General features: G+C 41.4%; 1 protein-coding gene and 1 long non-coding RNA gene across 4 annotated transcripts in view; one reads left to right on the forward strand and one right to left on the reverse strand.

The window, feature by feature from the left end:
* BAALC (BAALC binder of MAP3K1 and KLF4) overlaps window positions 1-17,607 on the forward strand; it is an 82,355-nt gene that overhangs the window by 11,805 nt on the left and 52,943 nt on the right. The window contains exon 2 of one of the 3 annotated variants that reach the window (XR_012416582.1): window positions 9,469-9,566. The exons of the other annotated variants lie outside the window; for them this stretch is intronic. The gene's annotated coding sequence lies outside the window, so the exon portion shown is untranslated. The remainder of the gene's footprint in view (window positions 1-9,468; window positions 9,567-17,607) is intronic. 3 annotated transcript variants of the gene reach the window in all.
* LOC135964791 (uncharacterized) overlaps window positions 764-17,607 on the reverse strand; it is a 32,436-nt gene continuing 15,592 nt past the window's right edge. The window contains exons 2-4 of the long non-coding RNA XR_010577435.2: window positions 13,410-13,880; window positions 3,657-4,396; window positions 764-3,294 (exon numbers count right to left, since the gene is read on the reverse strand). This is a non-coding gene — a long non-coding RNA (uncharacterized lncRNA). The remainder of the gene's footprint in view (window positions 3,295-3,656; window positions 4,397-13,409; window positions 13,881-17,607) is intronic.

Genomic DNA, 17,607 nt, shown 5'->3' on the forward strand with positions numbered 1-17,607 from the left:
TGGATGTTTGCTGAATGAAGGGAACCCTCCTCACCTGTTGGACCAGTTAGGGAGTGCATCTGGCTGCCTGAGCAGAAACCAACTCCAGGAATGGGATTTAGCCCATGGAAGCTCTGTACAGAGGTCTGGAGGTCAGCGGGCACACCCAGTCACAGACATTGTTGAGGAGCTGGGCTCCTTTGGGTTTATTGTTCTGCCATCCTTAGTGTATGGATTTCATCCTCATGGCTTCAAGATGCTGCACCATCTTATTTCAAATGGGAAGAATGAGAAGGGCAGAAAGGGGCATTCTGCCTGATCTGTTCCTTATCTGTAAAATGATAGTTTTCCTAGAATCCAGTAAACTTTGCTTGGGTCTCATTGGTCAGAACTGTATGACGTAGGTGTTCTGGGCTGCACGGCGTCTAGGAACTCAACACTTTTAGTTTTTTACCCTGTATTGACCAGGCATTGGATGTGGGCTTCCCCAGCAAGGGGACGTGATATTGTGTGAGGTCATTTCCTTCTACACAGGGAACTTTCAAGCTACCCTAAAAGTATCAGGGTCCTCTTGGCAAAGGAAAAATGGTAGAACAGATACTGGGCAGGCTGCCAGCAAAGTGGTCACATCTTTTATCCTAAAGCTGTGGTCAGAGAGGAGAGAAGATTTGCAGGAACAAGAGGGAAGGGGAAAAGGAATTAAGTAAGTGAGGAGGGAGAGAAGTTCTGCCAGAAACCAAGGTGACAAGATTGCTAGTATTACAATTTTGCCATAACAACAATAATAATATACTGTTTTTAATAGTTTCATGTTTCAAGTAAGTTCATAAGGTAAACATTTTCTGGAAAAACTACATGTGCTAATATTGAAATAATTTTAAAAATAATGCTGCAATATCTTAAACTTACATCTTTTAGAATGGTCTTTTAACTTCAGACTGTGCAATGTACATGAAATGCACGGTGGACATTCCCTTGCCTTCTGCCTCATTTTCCTGCAAGATTAATGCCAACCAGAAATTGATGTGCCAGCTAATACTCCACTGAACCAATTTCCAGTTAGTGAGAACATTTGTGGAAGTCTGCTGTGCAGGGTCACACTGCTGCTCAGGCTGGGAGCTTCTGTTGGAGAAGCAGCTCACAGCCAACTGGCAAATTTAAAGAGATGACAGTGTTTTCTGTGGAAGACCCACCGTGCTGCTGTCTCTAGGGTTTGTGGACTTTAGGGCATTAAGAAACTGGAAAGGCTTGCAGAAAATAGCAGGGCAGTTTGGGAAACCGGTCGCCATAACAACAGGGCATGGCAGCGGTTACAATGGAAGCAGAGATCTCCTGTGCACCCTTCCTAAGAGGAATGATTCAGGTTTAAGCACCTCAATAAACAACTGGAGTGTTTGAAACCAAGGCCTCATTAAACGATTACCTCCAAGAATCACTTTTCAAGGGCAGTCTTCATAGCAGTCAGGCTCACACTTTCTTGCTGGGGTGATAAGTGACGATGTACAAGCACAAACGAACACAGCTACAACCTCATGGTGTGGCTTCCATTAATTGGGTGCTCAGCATGTGCCGGGCTTTGCAGATTTATTACCTAACTCTATTATTTCCATTTTACAGAAGGGGGTAGTCAGAGCGGTGGGATGGCTTTTGTATGTGTACATGGGCTGTGAGCAGCGGGGTGGGGTTTGGAACTCGGGTCTGTCTCATTCTGAGCCCTGTGGTCTTTCCTGTATACCAGCCCCTTCACAGATTGCTAGCTTCTGTCCTCACCGCCTTTCACCTAGCATTTGCAACAACTTTTGGACTAGTCTTCCCACCCTCAGTCACTCCCACTCCAATCCCCTTTACATTATTGCCAGGTGAATACTCCTCAAGCACAGCTGGGATCATTATTGTGTTATTCTTCTACTCAAAGCCTTTCATGATTTCCCGCTATCTACTGAATGCAAATGTCTTAGTGTGGAATTCAAGGCTTTCTCTCCAGCCTCTTCATACAGCCTTTGGGGTGACGGGTGGCGCAATGGGATCAGGTGCCTCAAAGGGCATCCCATCTGATCCCACAGCCTCACCCATCACCCCAAAGGCCTACTGCTCCTGCCCTTCTGCTTCAGTTATGTGTTCCCTGATAGCACATGCCATTTAGGACACTTACTCCATTTTGAGTTTTCTTATTTATCATTGTGACTTATTTCTGCTATTATACTGTATACTCTTAAAGACAGAGCTCAGAAACAGACTCTGAGATAAACCCTTACTGGAGAGAGCTCTAGTAAACCAGCTGTGATGTGGGCCTCTTAATCTATCTCAAGATATATATATATCTTGGATATATACATATATATATATATGGAGAATAGTATAATAAACCTCCATGTACCCATCATCAGCTTCAAAAATTATCAACATATTGCAAATCTTGTTTCATCTCTGCCTCTATTCCCCTTCACCAATTAGACATTTTTGAAGCAAATTCCACAAGTCATGTAACTTCATCCATGAATACTTCGGTATGAATCTCTGAGAAACTAGGACTCTTTAAAAAAGATATTAGATTGGACCATAAGAAACTATTATTTTTGTAGGTTGAAATAGTGTAGTATTAGCAATTTCATATACTTCAAACTAATATATAACCACAATACCATCATCACACCTAAAAATTAATGAAAATTTCTTAATTCTGTAATGTAATAATAATTCAGTCAGCATCCCAGTTTCTCCAACAGGGTGAGGGGCACAGGCCAGGGCAGACGGAGGAGTGGAATGGCTGTTGCAATAGGGGTTTCAGCTGATGCCCCAGGGAGCTCTGGAGCTGGAATGACCATTCAGCAATTGAGAAGACAGGGCGTTTTTACCCTGTATTGGCCAGGTGTTGGATGCAGGCTTCCCCCAGCAAGGAGATGTGACCTTGGGTAAGGTCATTTCCTTCCACAGGATCAGTGCCTGGAGAGGCACTCAGCTGTGATCCTTTAGCAGCTAACTCTCCCAGCAGCTGGAGAATCTGGTGCAGCAGTCCCACAGGAAGACCTGGCAGGGGTAGGGGCGTAATCACCTTACTCATCTTTCTGCTTCCCTAGTGACTACATATCAGATTCACCTGGGGAATCTCAAACAAAGGTCCCACCCCTGGCACTTCTGATTTGGTAGTGCGGGTGAGGCTAGAAAACCTGCAGTGTCTCCATGTTCTCTAGGTCCCTGGAGAGTGGAGTTTTGTAGGTCTGGGGTAGACCTCAGATTCTGCGTGTTTGACAGGCTTCCAAGTGATGCCGATGTTGCTGGTCCAGAGGTCGTAGATCAGAGGTTGGCAAACTTTTTCTGTAAAGGGACAGAGGGTAAATATTTTAGGCTTTGTGGGCTATGTGATTTCTTTTGCAACTACTCAACTTCTCTGTTTTTAATGCCAAAGCAGCTATAGACAATACATCAATGAATGAGCGTGTCTGTGTTCCAATGCCCACTCCTGTCCTAGGTGATTTTGAAGCACAACCAGATTTAAGAGCCACTGTCTTTGATCCCCAAGGCAGTGTGGAAGAGAGAAAAAAAAGTATAGGATTTGCAGTTACTAGTCCTAACCCTCAAATACACCTCTAAATAGCTCAGCACATGCTGAATACTCAAACAATGTTTCTAGAATAATGAACAGACAACGAATTAATGGAATTAAGCTCATTTCTTACCTTGGAAGCAGTTTTTAAAGTATCTCGGATAACATTTGCTCATCAAGGTATTAGAGATTTTATTATGCAAATCATGCTCTTGAGTTGGGTGGGATTCAGGAAGAATGTGGCATCATGCAGAGTAAGGTAGAGGGTGCTTGAAGATCAATTTCATCTTCTCGAGGAGTTCTCCTAGCCTTGGGCTCTGAGGAATGTTGGGACGCCTTTGTCCCTTCAGCACAGGTCACTGTTGATGTTGATTTAGAGAGCTGGGTGCAGCTACCATGGCCTGAGTTGTTTTCTCAGCTGAATCAGATTCAGAAAGTGCTTCTTCTGAGAGGGTGGAATGCTCTTCTAAGAGGCGTGAGGAATAATCATCTCCCTGTGTCTCTCTGAGTTTCACTTTCCTTAACTCTCAGTTATTGCCACAGGCTGTAATGCCAGAAATGAGGGTTTTTGGAAAGTCGCTGCATGTCTGCTTGGTTGTGAGTCTGGGCAGCTGATGAATGGGTTGCTGTTATGGTGTTTACTTTTCTGAATCAGGTGTTCCTCTGCAGAGGCGGGGGTCTTCCACCCATTATGTAAGCTTTCAGAAAATACCCAACGATCTTCTTAGAGAAAAAGCACCATTTAAATAGAAGCTACTAAAAATGTTAACACGGAGACCCAGAGAGAGTGTGCCCACGCCCTTTAGCCATATTTGTCTCTTTTGAACATAAATTCAAAATTCAAACACTGACTGTTCTTGGGATTCCAAAATCCTGTAGCAGTAAGCAAAAAATTAGTGTGGAATGTATATGATATACAAAAAAGTTATATGAAAAGGTGATTTGAATATGTGTGTAGGTACACACACACACACCACACAAATGGGGATTATTTCTTCAACTGAGCATCAAACACCATCTGGTTGCAATTGCTCAAAACAATTATAGAACCCCTTAATTGTAGCCTTAGACATTTTTTAATATAACATTTCAAACATATATGAAAATTTGAAACTTTAAAACTATACACACATATTTCAAGCTATATATATATATATAGAGAGAGAGAGAGAGAGAGAATAGTATAATAAACCCCCATGTATCCATCACAGCTTCAACACATTGCAAATATTGTTTCATCTCTGCCTCCGTTCCCCTTCATCAATTGGGTAATTTTGAAGCAAATTCTGGAAGTCATGTAACTTCATCCACGAATACTTTAGTATGAATCTTTAAGAAATTAGGACTCTTTAAAAAAGATATTGGGGCTGGCATGGTGGCTCACACCAGTAATCCCAGCACATTGGGAAGCTGAGGCAGGAGGATCACTTGAGCCTATGAGTTTGAGACCAGCCTGGGCAATATAGTGAGGCCTCATCTCTACAAATTTTTTTTTTTTTTTTTTTTAAATTAGCCAAGCGTGACAGGGCACAGTGGCTCACACCTGTAATCCCAGCACTTTGGGAAGCCGAGGCAGGAGAATCACGAGGTCAGGAGGTCGAGACCATCCTGGCTAACACAGTGAAACCCTGTCTCTACTAAAAATGCAAAAAATTACCTGGGCATGGTGGCCGGTGCCTGTAGTCCCAGCTACTTGGGAGGCTGAAGCAGGAGAATAGCATGAGCCCAGGAGGTGGAGCTTGCAGTGAGCCGAGATCATGCCACTGCACTCCAGCCTGGGCTGCAGAGTGAGGTTCCATCTCAGAAAAAAAAACTTAGCCAAGTGTGGTGGTGCATGCCTGTAGTCCCAGCTATTCTGGAGGCTGAGTGGGAAGATTGCTTGAGCCCGGGAGGCAGAGGTTACAGTGAGCTGAGATTACACCACTGCACTCCAGCCTGGGCAACAGAGCAAGACCCTGTTTCAAAAGAAAAATTTTAAAAAGTAAAAAGATATTGGATTGGACTATATGAAATTGTCATTTTTCATAGGTTGAAATGGTGTAATATCAGCAATTCTATATGCTTCAACCTAATATATAACCACAATACCATTATCACATCTCAAATTAATGAAAATTCCTTAATTCTTAATTATCTAATGTAATAAAAATTCAGCCAGTGTCCAAATTTTCCCAATGGTCTCATAAATGTTTTTCTATCATTGGTTTGTTTGAATTGAGATACAAACAATGTCTGCATATTGTCTTTGGTTTATATTTTTCTTGTTTCTTTCAGTTTATAGGTTTCCCATTTCCTCCCTTTCCCCTTCAATTTATTTGTTGAAGAAACTGGTTGTTTTGTCTTGCAGAGTTTCTAATTTTTTGGATTTTGCTGATTGCCTCCCTGTGGTGTTGTTTAAAATGTTGCTATATTCAGTTAGACAGGAGGAAAACCTTTAAGAAATCTATTGCACAACATAGTGACTAGAGTTAATAACAATGTATTGTATAGAGTAGTTCCTCCTTATCCATGGAGAACAAGTTCCAATACTTCCAGGGGATGCCTGAAGCCACAATTAGTACAAAATCCTATATATACGGTTCTTCCTTTCCTTACCAAATAGAGAACTTTCACACCTTATTTTAAAGAAGCACTTTAGGGTTTCTCTTTGGCATATCGGAATTGCCACCATCACTACTCTTGCTTTGGTGCCATTATTAAGTAAAAGAAGGGTGACTTGAATGCAAGCACCATGATACCTGGACAATTGATCTGATCACCAAGAGGGCTACAAAGTAGCTAACAGGCCAATGGTGTCTACAGCACGGATACATAGGACAATACATGTATACAATACATACAATACATACATACGCATCCCAGGCAAGACAGAGCAAGATAGCGAGACATTTCATCATGCTACTCAGAATGGCACACAATTTAAAACTTATGAATTGTTTATTTCTGGAACTTTCCATTTAATATTTTTGGACTTTGGTTGACCATAGGTAACTGAAACTGCAAAAATGAAAGCTGCAGGTAGGGAGGGACAACTGTATTTGAAAATTGCTTAAAAAGTAGATTTTAAATGATCTCACCACAAAGAAAGATATCTGAGATCATGAATATGTTAATTAGCTTGATTTAGTCATTCAATAATATATATATGAAAACATCATGTTGTACACCATATATAAAATTTTATTTGTCAATTTAAAAATTAATTAATTAATTGAAAAAAGTTTCTGTATTCTCTGTAAACTAATAGAACAATGGGCTTGATGGAATTCCGGTTTGATTTTTTAGTAAGAAACTTCATAATTGATGAGGTATTCTGCATCAGGAACCACACATCAGGTTGTCTCTCATTTTTTGTGATGTTAAGATTGGCTTAGGCCACCTGATCCATCCTTTATAAAGTTTCTCTTCAGCTTTCTACCTAATGCTTTTAGCAGCTATTGATAATCATTGCCTACATCCATTATTTCATTAAGAATTACAAAGTGGTGATAGTCTAACATTTCTTCAACATTTATTACCAGAAATTCTTTTATAAAGAATAACTTTTCCCCACATCCTCTTTGGCTTCCCTGAAAAGTCTGAGTTAATGCCAGATGTTTCCCTTTAATGGTCAGTTCTCAGTTTCTCCCCTAGTATCCTCTGAAGGTGACCCAAAGAGTGTTTCTTAAAGCATCATGATGGATTCATGGCTCATTAGCGTATTGGATGGGTTTTAATTCATTGCACTTAATATCTTGTATGTGTGTGCTTGGGGTTTCCCATCTTTGGCTAGTGGGAGCCCCTGTTTGACTCTTGACTCCTTTTCACACACCTCTAGTAGTCTTTGATAGTCCTGGCTTTCTGGTATGGTATGTTTTTCTAGGCTTATTATTATTTCTAGGCTTATTATGTTTTTCTAGGCTCATTCTTTTATTTTTCTGGGCTAGGACTTGGAATTATTGATTTCTCTAAGGAGCCCTGGTTCCTGTAACTGAAATATAATACTTAGAGCCTACAGCCTGAGCACCTAGGCTGCTTGTTGCTACTGGGTTGGTTGTTGTTTATATCCCTTTTCACTGGACAGAACCAGAAACTATTTTTAAAGAGACTATGTGTTTGTATTGATATTATCAATTCAGATTTTTCATCCTTTTAAAACTTTATTCTTTTTTTAGATGCTAAAATTCTTGGTTCCTAACAACATTATAAGTAAGCAACTAAGGTTTCTTTGTCTTACATATGTAACAGTATTGTTAATGGTGGAGGGAGTCCAGTTTCTTGGCATCTTGAACACATAATTAGACAAAATGCACAAACAAAGCAAGGAAAGAATGAAGGGGGATTTATTGAGAATGAAAGTACACTCCACAGTGTAAGAGCAGGCCTGAGCATAGGGGCTCAAAGGCCCCATTACAGAATTTTGAGGAGTTTAAATATCCCCTAGAGGATTCCACTGGTTACTTTGGGTATGCCCTATGTAAATGGAGAGGATGAAGTAAAGTTACAAAGTCATTTACCACCTATGCCCTATGGAGAGGATGTTTCCTGTTATAGCTGAAGTGTGGATCAGCCTTATGTTCCCTACCTCCAGACTATTTTCCTCCCTCAACGTGATGACTGAAAATGTTTGTAAAGATTTTGTGGGAGATTTTGTCTTTAGGGTATATCCCAATAGGAACATATAGTTAGATTACTGTGTTTTAAAGTACATTGAAATAATTTCTTGCTGGGTGGTTGTATTAGGGTTCTCTAGAGGGACAGAACTAATAGGATATATATATATATATATATGAGTTTATTGAGCATTAACTTACATGATCACAAGGTCCCACACTAGGCTCTCTGCAAGCTAAGGAGCAAAGAGAGCCTTTCCCAGTCCACTGACTCAAATGTTAATCTCCTTTGGCAACACCCTCACAGACACACCCAGGATCAATACTTTGCATCCTTCAATCCAATCAAGTTGACACTCAGTATTAACCATCACAGTGGTTAAGCCATCCACTTGCTAGATAGGTAGGTTCGTTTGTTTCATTTTACTTTTGTATTTCAGGAAAAATTGCTATTTCTTTCATTTCAGTTTAATTTTGTTTTATATTGTTCAAACATTTACATGGTTCTAAAGACAAATCTATAAAATAAGCTACATATAAAAAGTTCGGCTTTCATCATCTCTGCCCCCTTTCCTCTGATTCCTTTGTCATCCTATAGATAACCATTTTATTAGTTTTTGGTTTATCTTTTTTTTTTTTTTTCAAACAAGCAAACATACGCACACATACACACAAATCTCTACATCTATATCTGTATCTATATAGTTAGATGCTTTTCATTTTTAAGATAAAAGGCAACATACTATACCTACTGTTCTATCCCTTGGCTTTCACCAAAGACTATATCCCAGATATCACTTCAAAGCACTATATAAATTCCTCATTCCTTTTTATAGCTGCATAGTGCTCAATTGTGTGGATGTGCCCTAGTTCAGTAAACCAGTATCCTACTGATAGCCATTAGGTCTGTTCCCAATCTTTTACTGTAATAAATAATCTTGCCCAGGTGTCTTTTCATTTTTTGCCAGTGTAGATTTAGGTAGATCCCTAAAAAGTGGTACGGCTGGGCCAGATGCTGAATGCAAATGTAATTTTGCTAGATGTTGCCAAATTTCCCCCCAGAGGCCTTGTGCCATTTTGCATTCCCATCAGCAGCATATGAAAGTGCCTGTTTCCCTATAACCTGCCAGCAGGGTATATTATCAAACTTAGGGATTTTTATCACGTTAGTAGGTATGGAATTGTAGCTCAGTTAGTTTTAGTGTGCATCTCTAAGAGTGAAGTTGCCATCTTTTTATATAATTCTGTAAAAACTGCCTTTTCTGCCCTATATACAATCTGTTCACATCTCTGGACCTGTTCTTTGTTTTTTGTTTTTGTTTTTTTGAAACGGGGGTTTGCTCTGTCCCGCAGGCTGAAGCATGGTGGTATGATCACGGTTCACTGCAGCCTTGATCTCCTGGTCTCAAGCAGTTTTTCTACCTCAGCCTCCCAACTAGCTGGGACCACAGGTGAGCTGCCATGCCCAGCTAATTAAAAATTTTTTTTTCATAGAGATGGGGTTTTGCCATATTACCCATGCTGGTCTCCAACTCCTGGGCTGAAGCAATTCTCCCACCTTGGCCTCTGGAAGTGTTGGGATTACAGGAATGAGCCACCATGCCCAGCTTGGGCCTGTTCTTTTGACCACATTCACTAGTTGTAAATCTTCATCCTTTGAAGGTGACTGAGATGTTTTGAAAAGCAAAAAGTCTAAAAGCAAAAAGTTGAAAAGCAAAAACCTAAAGTTATTTGTTGAATAAAATTGCTGGGGTTTTGCTGTCAGATGGAACAGCTGGGACTGCCTGGGCATCTCTCTCAGTAAAGTCCCAGGACTTCTCCATATGCTCTTTCTGCAAGGGCTAGTTTGGGCTTCCTCACAGCATGGTGGCCCAGGGCAGTCAGTATGTTTGCGTAACTGCTCAGAACTCCAGAGCAAGCCCCAGCTAGCAAGGTAGAAGCTGCTTTGCCTTTTGTGTCCTAGTCTTGGAAATTATACAGTGTTACTTCTCCTGTACTCTATTGGTTACAAATGAGTCACAAGCCTGCCCAGATTTAAAGGAAGGGGAATCAGACTCTACTTCTTAATGGAGGAATGGCAAGTTTCTAGAAGAGCATGGCAGTTTTAATAACTGTGAAGGATTTTACCCTACAAGTTAGCCTGTCACAGTTTCTTGAATACTGGTAAGACATGAGACTCCAGGGTCAGAAACAAAGGACTTTACCACTGTGGCATAGTAAACCTTCTGAGCATTAGCATATTTGCATCAGTCCCTGTTCCCCCAAGTCTCACTGGGGAGAAGCAGATGGGTCCAGATAGATTCCTGCACATGTGTTACAGGAAATTTCCATTCCTATTAATCTACTGAAGCTCTTCTCACAGAGTACCAATTACCTTGTAAATGGAGAGTCAGCGCTCATGTCCCTTTCTGCAGCTTTCAGCACCACTGACCTGGCCAGTCTCCTCTGCCTACCCTTCCTCCACATTTTGGAAATGGACCTTCTCCCTCAGTTTCATTACACCACCATTTCCCTTCCACCTCTGATTACGTCTTCTCTGCCTCGTCCTCCTTTTTTAGTTCCTCTTTCCTGATTTGTCCCAGGCTCCACCCACGTCTCTTCATGCCCTTGCCCAGTTCTCTTCTCTCATCCAGCAGGCTCTCCCAGAGGACTCACCTGCTGCTGATGTTATCCTCCCAGTGGCTGCTTCCCACCATATCTGCTCCTGATTCCAGACCACATTTCCAACTATCACAAGGCATCCAAATATTGTCAGCCAAGTTCCTCAAATTCAACTTGCCCCAAACCAAATTAACCTCTTCTCCCACATAACTGCCCACCCTATGGTGCCATCCCTCTCTGTTCATCAGAATCATCTCTGGTTGTTCAGGTGTAAGACTCGGGTTATTTTTGTTTTACTCCTATCTTTCTCTGCACATCTAATCAGGCACCAACTTCTACAGCCTGTCGCTGAAATGAATGGTTGCAGTGAATTGTTCCTTTCTTTCCAGGCCCGACTGCTGCCCTAGTTCCAACCCTCATTAATGGTCCCCTTCAAATCACCTACCACTGCCCTTCCTGGATGTGGGGGCATCTTGGTGGCTAGATAGTCATTCCCTTCCTCCCCTATTCCTCCGTGTGTGTCTCTTACAAAATCACAAGCTCAGTTGAATTTTGTGTATTTATCACACAGAAAATCCTTTCTTCCTTTCCTTCCTTCCTCCCTCTCTCCCTCCCTCCCTCCCTCCCTCCCTTCTTTCCTTCCTTCCTTCCTTCCTTCCTTCCTTCCTTCCTTCCTTCCTTCCTTCCTTCCTTCCTTCCCACAAATATTCTTCAGAACCCACTCTGGAATGAGTGCTGTTTTAGATGCTGGGGTTCGAGCAGTGGACAAGACAAAGATTCTTCTCTCAGAGCTTACATTTGGGTTTGAGCTAATGGTGATGGGTAGAGAAAGAAATAACCAAGGCAATTTCAAACATTGGTAAGCACCGTGAAGAAAACCAAGATAATAAAATAGAGAATGACTGGATATGGGGAAGCAGATTGGGTGGTGAAGGAAGGGGTCTTTGAGGAAGGAGCTAACTTGTGAGTGAAGAGCAGGAGCTGCCTTGTGAGCATTAGGGGACAGAGTGCTCCAGGAAGGGCCCCCAGCAGTGCAAAGGCCCTGAGACAGGAATGAGCTTGATGTGTTTGAGGCCCAGAGTGAGGTGAAGGTAATTGGGGGAAACTGGCGGTGGGGGGGGATGTCGGGTAGGAGAGGATGTCTGTATGGATGTAGACTATTTAGGGCCTTGTGAGTGATGGGCAGGGGTTTGGGCTTTATTCCAGTGTCAGTGGAAGCAGAGATAGGATTATGTGTCCCTGCTGGAACCTCTAAACCTCTCGTTTACTTCTGACTTTTCTTCAGTTCATTTTTCACATTCCTGCCAAAGAGTCTTTCTGGAGGATGGATGTGATTGTGTCACCCTTGTGCCCAATAATGTTTCATGACCGCTATTTCCTACTAGACAAATGATGAAATTCTTGGCATGGCATTCCAGGCCTTCAGCCATCAGGTCTGAGCCTTCTATTTCTGCCAATTCCACACTATTGAGTTCTCACTGGGCCTGCCCTTTCCTTCCTTCTCTGTGTCTTTAGTCTTGCAGCTTCCTCCGATGGAACATATTACCCTCACCCTTACTCATTGTACAAATCTAACCCAAAAGCCACTCGCTCTGCAAAGCCTCCCTAGGCCCTCCCCAAGTGGAATGAATCTCTGTTTTCCCCATATGCCTTTTCTTCTCATCACTATTTCCACTGCTGTATGGTCAGCCTCTGCACATGTGTGCAGGTCTGCCCTTCCCCGGGAATGAGTGTTTCTTGGGGTCAGGAATTGGGTCTTGCTCATCACCCATCCCCTAAAAAGGCTTGCCATTACTGTTGTCTGAGATTGACAAGCTAGGAACACACTTACTTTGGTATCTGTCTTGCATTTGAAGAATGTGATAGGCTATTGCTTGGTTTCAAAACTGTGGGATTTGGGGCATGGCTCCATGGACATCCAGCTGTGTGGTTGCATAGCTGCCTAATTGTGTGACTGTTTAGCTGCATGAGAATATGGAAGCAGAGCTGTCTGGCCACAGTTTGCATGGTTCCATGGCTGGGTGACTCCACAACTTTGACAGAAAACCTTCCCTTTGCATTTCTGTGAGTTACATCATGATTTCTACCAGCATTCTGAAGCTGACTATATTTTCTACAGGAGAGCCATTCGCATCTTGGGTGGGACTGCAGCAAGCATTGCTGAACACTAAGCATCCTTTCACTCTCCTACCAAATGCAGTATGGCCCCCTTGTCATCAAGACAACCCCAAATGCCCCTGGTCCTTTACACAAACTCCCCGTCTCCCTGCCGGTTAAGATCCCTAGATTATGAGCACAAGGGGAGTTAGGTGAAGGAAAAGCTACAAAGAAATTATGTTCTGCTCATCAGAAGAAGCTTGGAGCTGAAAAAGGATCCAAATAATCATTGAGTACAAATGATTATTTGTACTCTGAGGATTTTAAGAGGCAATTAAGACCCAAGAGCTTCACCACCTTTCCTGAAGTCCCATAGTTTGTCAGCAACAGAACCAAAACTAGAATGCATTTTCTTATCTGTAAGATGGAGATTTACAACGAATTTGTTTTTGCATAACAAATACTTGTATACTTTACTTCTTCAGCCTGCCACTGTTCTAATTGTAAAATAAAACTAATTGAATACTTGTGGCAACCCCATGGGGTCAGACAACCCCTGCTTTGCAGATGAGCCACACAGTTAGTAAGACACTTACCCTCTTTGTGCTACAGTTCTCCTAAAAATACACCCCCAGAACATTGAGGTGCACATTGAATTCTGTAATGTAATGTATGCCGAGGACTCAGCCAGTGCTTAATACATGTTAGCCATTATTTATTACAGCTGTGACTGTCTCTCCCCGTGTGACTGGGGCTCCTCCCAGGGGACTCTGCTGCATCGAGTTGTGTAAGTGCAACTCCTTTTAGTTGTCCCAGGTCTAAGTATCATCCAAGCAGATTCTCCATTATTTGCTTTTCCTGAAATGGCCACACACAGTCAACGTGGGATGAGGACATGTCCTTGGGAGAGGAGGTCGTCTTTGCATCATGTCTTTTAGGGACTCAGAATTTAATTTTCTGCCATTCCATGTCTTGCTTGATTCTTAGAGTCACTCGCTTCTGTAACCTTTGTTCCTGCTAGTGTCTGTTCTTGGAATGCCACAGGCTCGCCTGCTGGTTGTTTTGTTCTAGAGAGTGGGAGAACCAAGAGGGAAGAGATACAGATAAAGAGAAGGAGAAGCTAAATTTCCATCACTGGAAAAGAGCCAGAGAGCCCTGCTTCCTCACACTCCTTTTTCTTTTTTTCTTTTTAAGCCTCAGGAATATTTTCTTTGTTTCCAGGGACCTCCTGGAATCCAGGCTTGAAGTGGAGCAGATGTGTGGGTAGGTAGGGGAGACAAAGGGCCTGAGGGCAGAAACCATTTTGTTTTTTTGTTTTGGGAATGGACAGTGACACTGGCAAGGAGATTCTCCCACAGTCAGCATGCTGGGGAAAGAAAGATAGTGATTTTACTGTTGTCTTGAAAGATCTGATTTTATTTTTTTGAAAACCTCCAGAATGCTTAAATAAATATATTTGAATGCATCTCTGGGTTGTTGAATTTGTTGGAACCCAATGAACACATTGACTATTAATGAGGTGCTTGTGCTCCTTTGAAAACCTGGTAATAATCCTCTTAAAAGAAAATTGTACCTATTTAATATCTTTCTTTGTGTATAATGCTAAATATGGCATCTAAATTGGATTTATAATCCACAATGCCCAAAGTGACTTCACTTGGCAGTCAAAGGATACTTTAAGATGCTTTAAATCTATATGGACTCTGAAAATACACATCTTCCAGGTTAATTCTAATGATTGGTTTGTAGGACAAATGGGGAACCTATTTCTAAGAATGATACCTGAGGTGAAATGGAACCCTTTGCCTTCATGAGTCTCTAAAGTCCACTATTATGACCTAAATGGTCCCATGAGTATTTATTTTGCTACCTAAATTTTAATTTTCTTTGATGTGGATTTTGCCATTGGGATTATATAGAAATAGACATTATTGAAAGGCTTAAGATACCAAGATAGACCAAATATAAATGTCCTTTCAGACAGGGCAGTGGCCTTACCCTAAATGAAATAATAAATTTATTTATTCAACAATTATTTAGGGTGCACTTTCAAAGTGCTAGACATAGTCCTAGGCACTCAGGCTAGATCTAGGAGGAGCCCTTGTGGAGTTTGCAGTCTAGAGCAGCGCTGTCCAGAGACTCAATGTTCTTTGCATTGTCCAATACAGTCTTGTGACTATGGATCACTGGAAATGGGGCTAGCGCTGCTGAAGAACTGAATTTTTCACATGATTTCATGTTAATTTAAATTTGCATAGCCTGGTGGAGCTGGCAGCTACCATACTGGACAGCACAGGCAGAAGAGGTAGATAGCAAATGAACTCACACAATTAATTATTATTGTTGCAAGTGCTACAAGAGAAGTCAGATACAATGAAAAGTTGGTATGGGGAACATTTCTAGCAAAAGGAACAGCATGGGCAAAGGCCTTGAGGCAGGAAGAGTTTGGCACTTTCCAGCTATTGGAGGACAGCAATGTTATTGGAGCATCATGCAAGCCATGAGTGAGGGGAGGCAGTGCTGGGAGCAGGAAAGGCTGGATCACATGGGAGCCTGTAGGCCACATTGAGGAGCTTGGACTTTATCCTAACAGCGATGAGAAGCCTTGGATGGGTTTTGAGCAGGAAAGTCCCTTGATCCAATTGCATTACATTTTAAAAAAGATATTCATCAAATATAGCTTCTGTTTTTAGCACAGATGCCAATATCTCAGAAATCTTAGCTGACTCTTAGATTATGTGACATTTCCCAGTTTTATTTTTTCATAGTGCCTGACTTCTCTTTCAGAGCACTTACATTTATAATTAACTAGTTGTGTAAATTAGTTTGTTATTTATTTCTCCTTCTACCTGTGCCGTCCAGTGTGGTAACCACTGGCTCTACTGGGCTATATACCGCATGCATAAAATTTAGACAAAGAGTTCTAAAAGGCTTGCTATGAAAATCAACCCTGTTATGCATCCCAGTTTATCAGTTCTCGTGGAGTAACCACTATCAACTTTTTAAGTTCGCTCTCTTGTTTTATTTCCTTGTCTCTAAATAATTGACAAGTCATACTCTTTTTTTGTTATTATACTTTAAGTTCTAGGGTACATGTGCACAATGTGCAGGTTTGTTACATATGTATACATATGCCATGTTGGTGTGCTGCACCTGTTAACTTGTCATTTACATTAGGTATGTCTCCTAATGCTATCCCTCCCCCCACCCCCGACCCCATGACAGGCCCCAGTGTGTGGTGTTCCCCACCCTGTGTCCAAGTGTTCTCGTTGTTCAATTCCCGCCTATGAGTGAGAACATGCGGTGTTTGGTTTTCTGTCCTTGCAATAGTTTGCTCAGAATGATGGTCTCCAACTTCATCCATGTACCACATTTTCTTAATCCAGTCTATCATTGGTGGACATTCAGGTTGGTTCCAAGTCCTTGCTATTGTGAATAGTGCCACAATAAAAATACATGTGTATGTGTCTTTATAGCAGCATGATTTATAATCCTTTGGGTATCTACCTAGTAACGGGATGGCTGGGTCAAACGGTATTTCTAGTTCTAGATCCTTGAGGAATTGCCACACTGTTTTCCACAATGGTTGAACTAGTTTACAGTCCCACCAACAGTGTAAAAGTTCCTATTTCTCCACATCCTCTCCAGCACCTGTTTTTTCCTGACTTTTTAATGATAGTCATTCTAACTGGTGTGAGATGGTATCTCATTGTGGTTTTGATTTGCATTTCTCTGATGGCCAGTGATGATGAGCATTTTTTCATGTGTCTGTTGGCTGCATAAATGTCTTCTTTTGAGAAGTGTCTGTCCATATCCTTTGCCCACTTTTTGATGGGAGTCATACTCTTTCTTGGTGTTTCAGTCTAAGGCCTGATCTGTTGATTACCCACATGAAAGGTGAGGGTCTTTCACCTCCATCCCACCACTGCCAATACATTGTAGCATAATTCGGTTAGATCAGTGTTCATTGTTGGTATTTTGTTAACACTTTCGCAGCTAAACCAGATTAGGATTACTTTTCCTTTCACAGGTGGTATTTTATTTTTGCTGCATTAAAACAAATTTTTTTTAATGTGAACTCATCACTAATTCACATCAAACCTTCTTCTGGTTGTGTAAATCTCCTTTCAACAAGTTTGAGCACATTAGGAATTCTATCACTTTTTTTTTTTTTTAATTGCCCTTGGAGCTTTCTGACCTGTTCCAATCTGGGCTGGTTGCTGTCCAGGCTGGCTGCATACCTCTTGGCCCAGACTCTTTCTTTGACATTAACCTGAGGATTTCCTTGGCCTCTCTCCTGTGTTGAATTGATCTCATAGTTCCTGTATTCTGTGTCTTTCTCTTCCTTGGTTTGTTCTCTTGTTTGGGCAAGAACATCCTGAAGTAGCTTTCTACGTGAGAGGTGACATTTGTTTGAGACTTTGCTTTTCAAAAAATTTTTTATGCCTTGTACATTTAATTGATAGTTTGGCAGGGTGTAAAATTATATTTCCTTAGGGTTTTGAAGGTGTTGACAAGTCTGATGTCATTCTGATCCTCAATCCTTTGTATGAGATTTGTCCTTTCCTCCTGCCCCCATCCCTCTGTGTGCCTTTAAAAAAAATATCTCGTAGCCTTCAATTATGAAAACATTTTCTCAAGTTATTATTGTTATTCTTTTTTGCCCTAGGCTGGTCCTCCAATTTTCTTATCTTTCCTCTCATTCTACTTTTTTCGAGATTTCTTCCATATTGTCTTCCAAATTTTCTTTTGAATTTTTCATTCCCTCTACCTTATTTTTAATTTCTAAGAACT

This window comes from Macaca fascicularis, chromosome 8, assembly GCF_037993035.2.
Source record: "Macaca fascicularis isolate 582-1 chromosome 8, T2T-MFA8v1.1".
In the NCBI taxonomy this organism is placed as follows: Eukaryota; Metazoa; Chordata; class Mammalia; order Primates; family Cercopithecidae; genus Macaca; species Macaca fascicularis.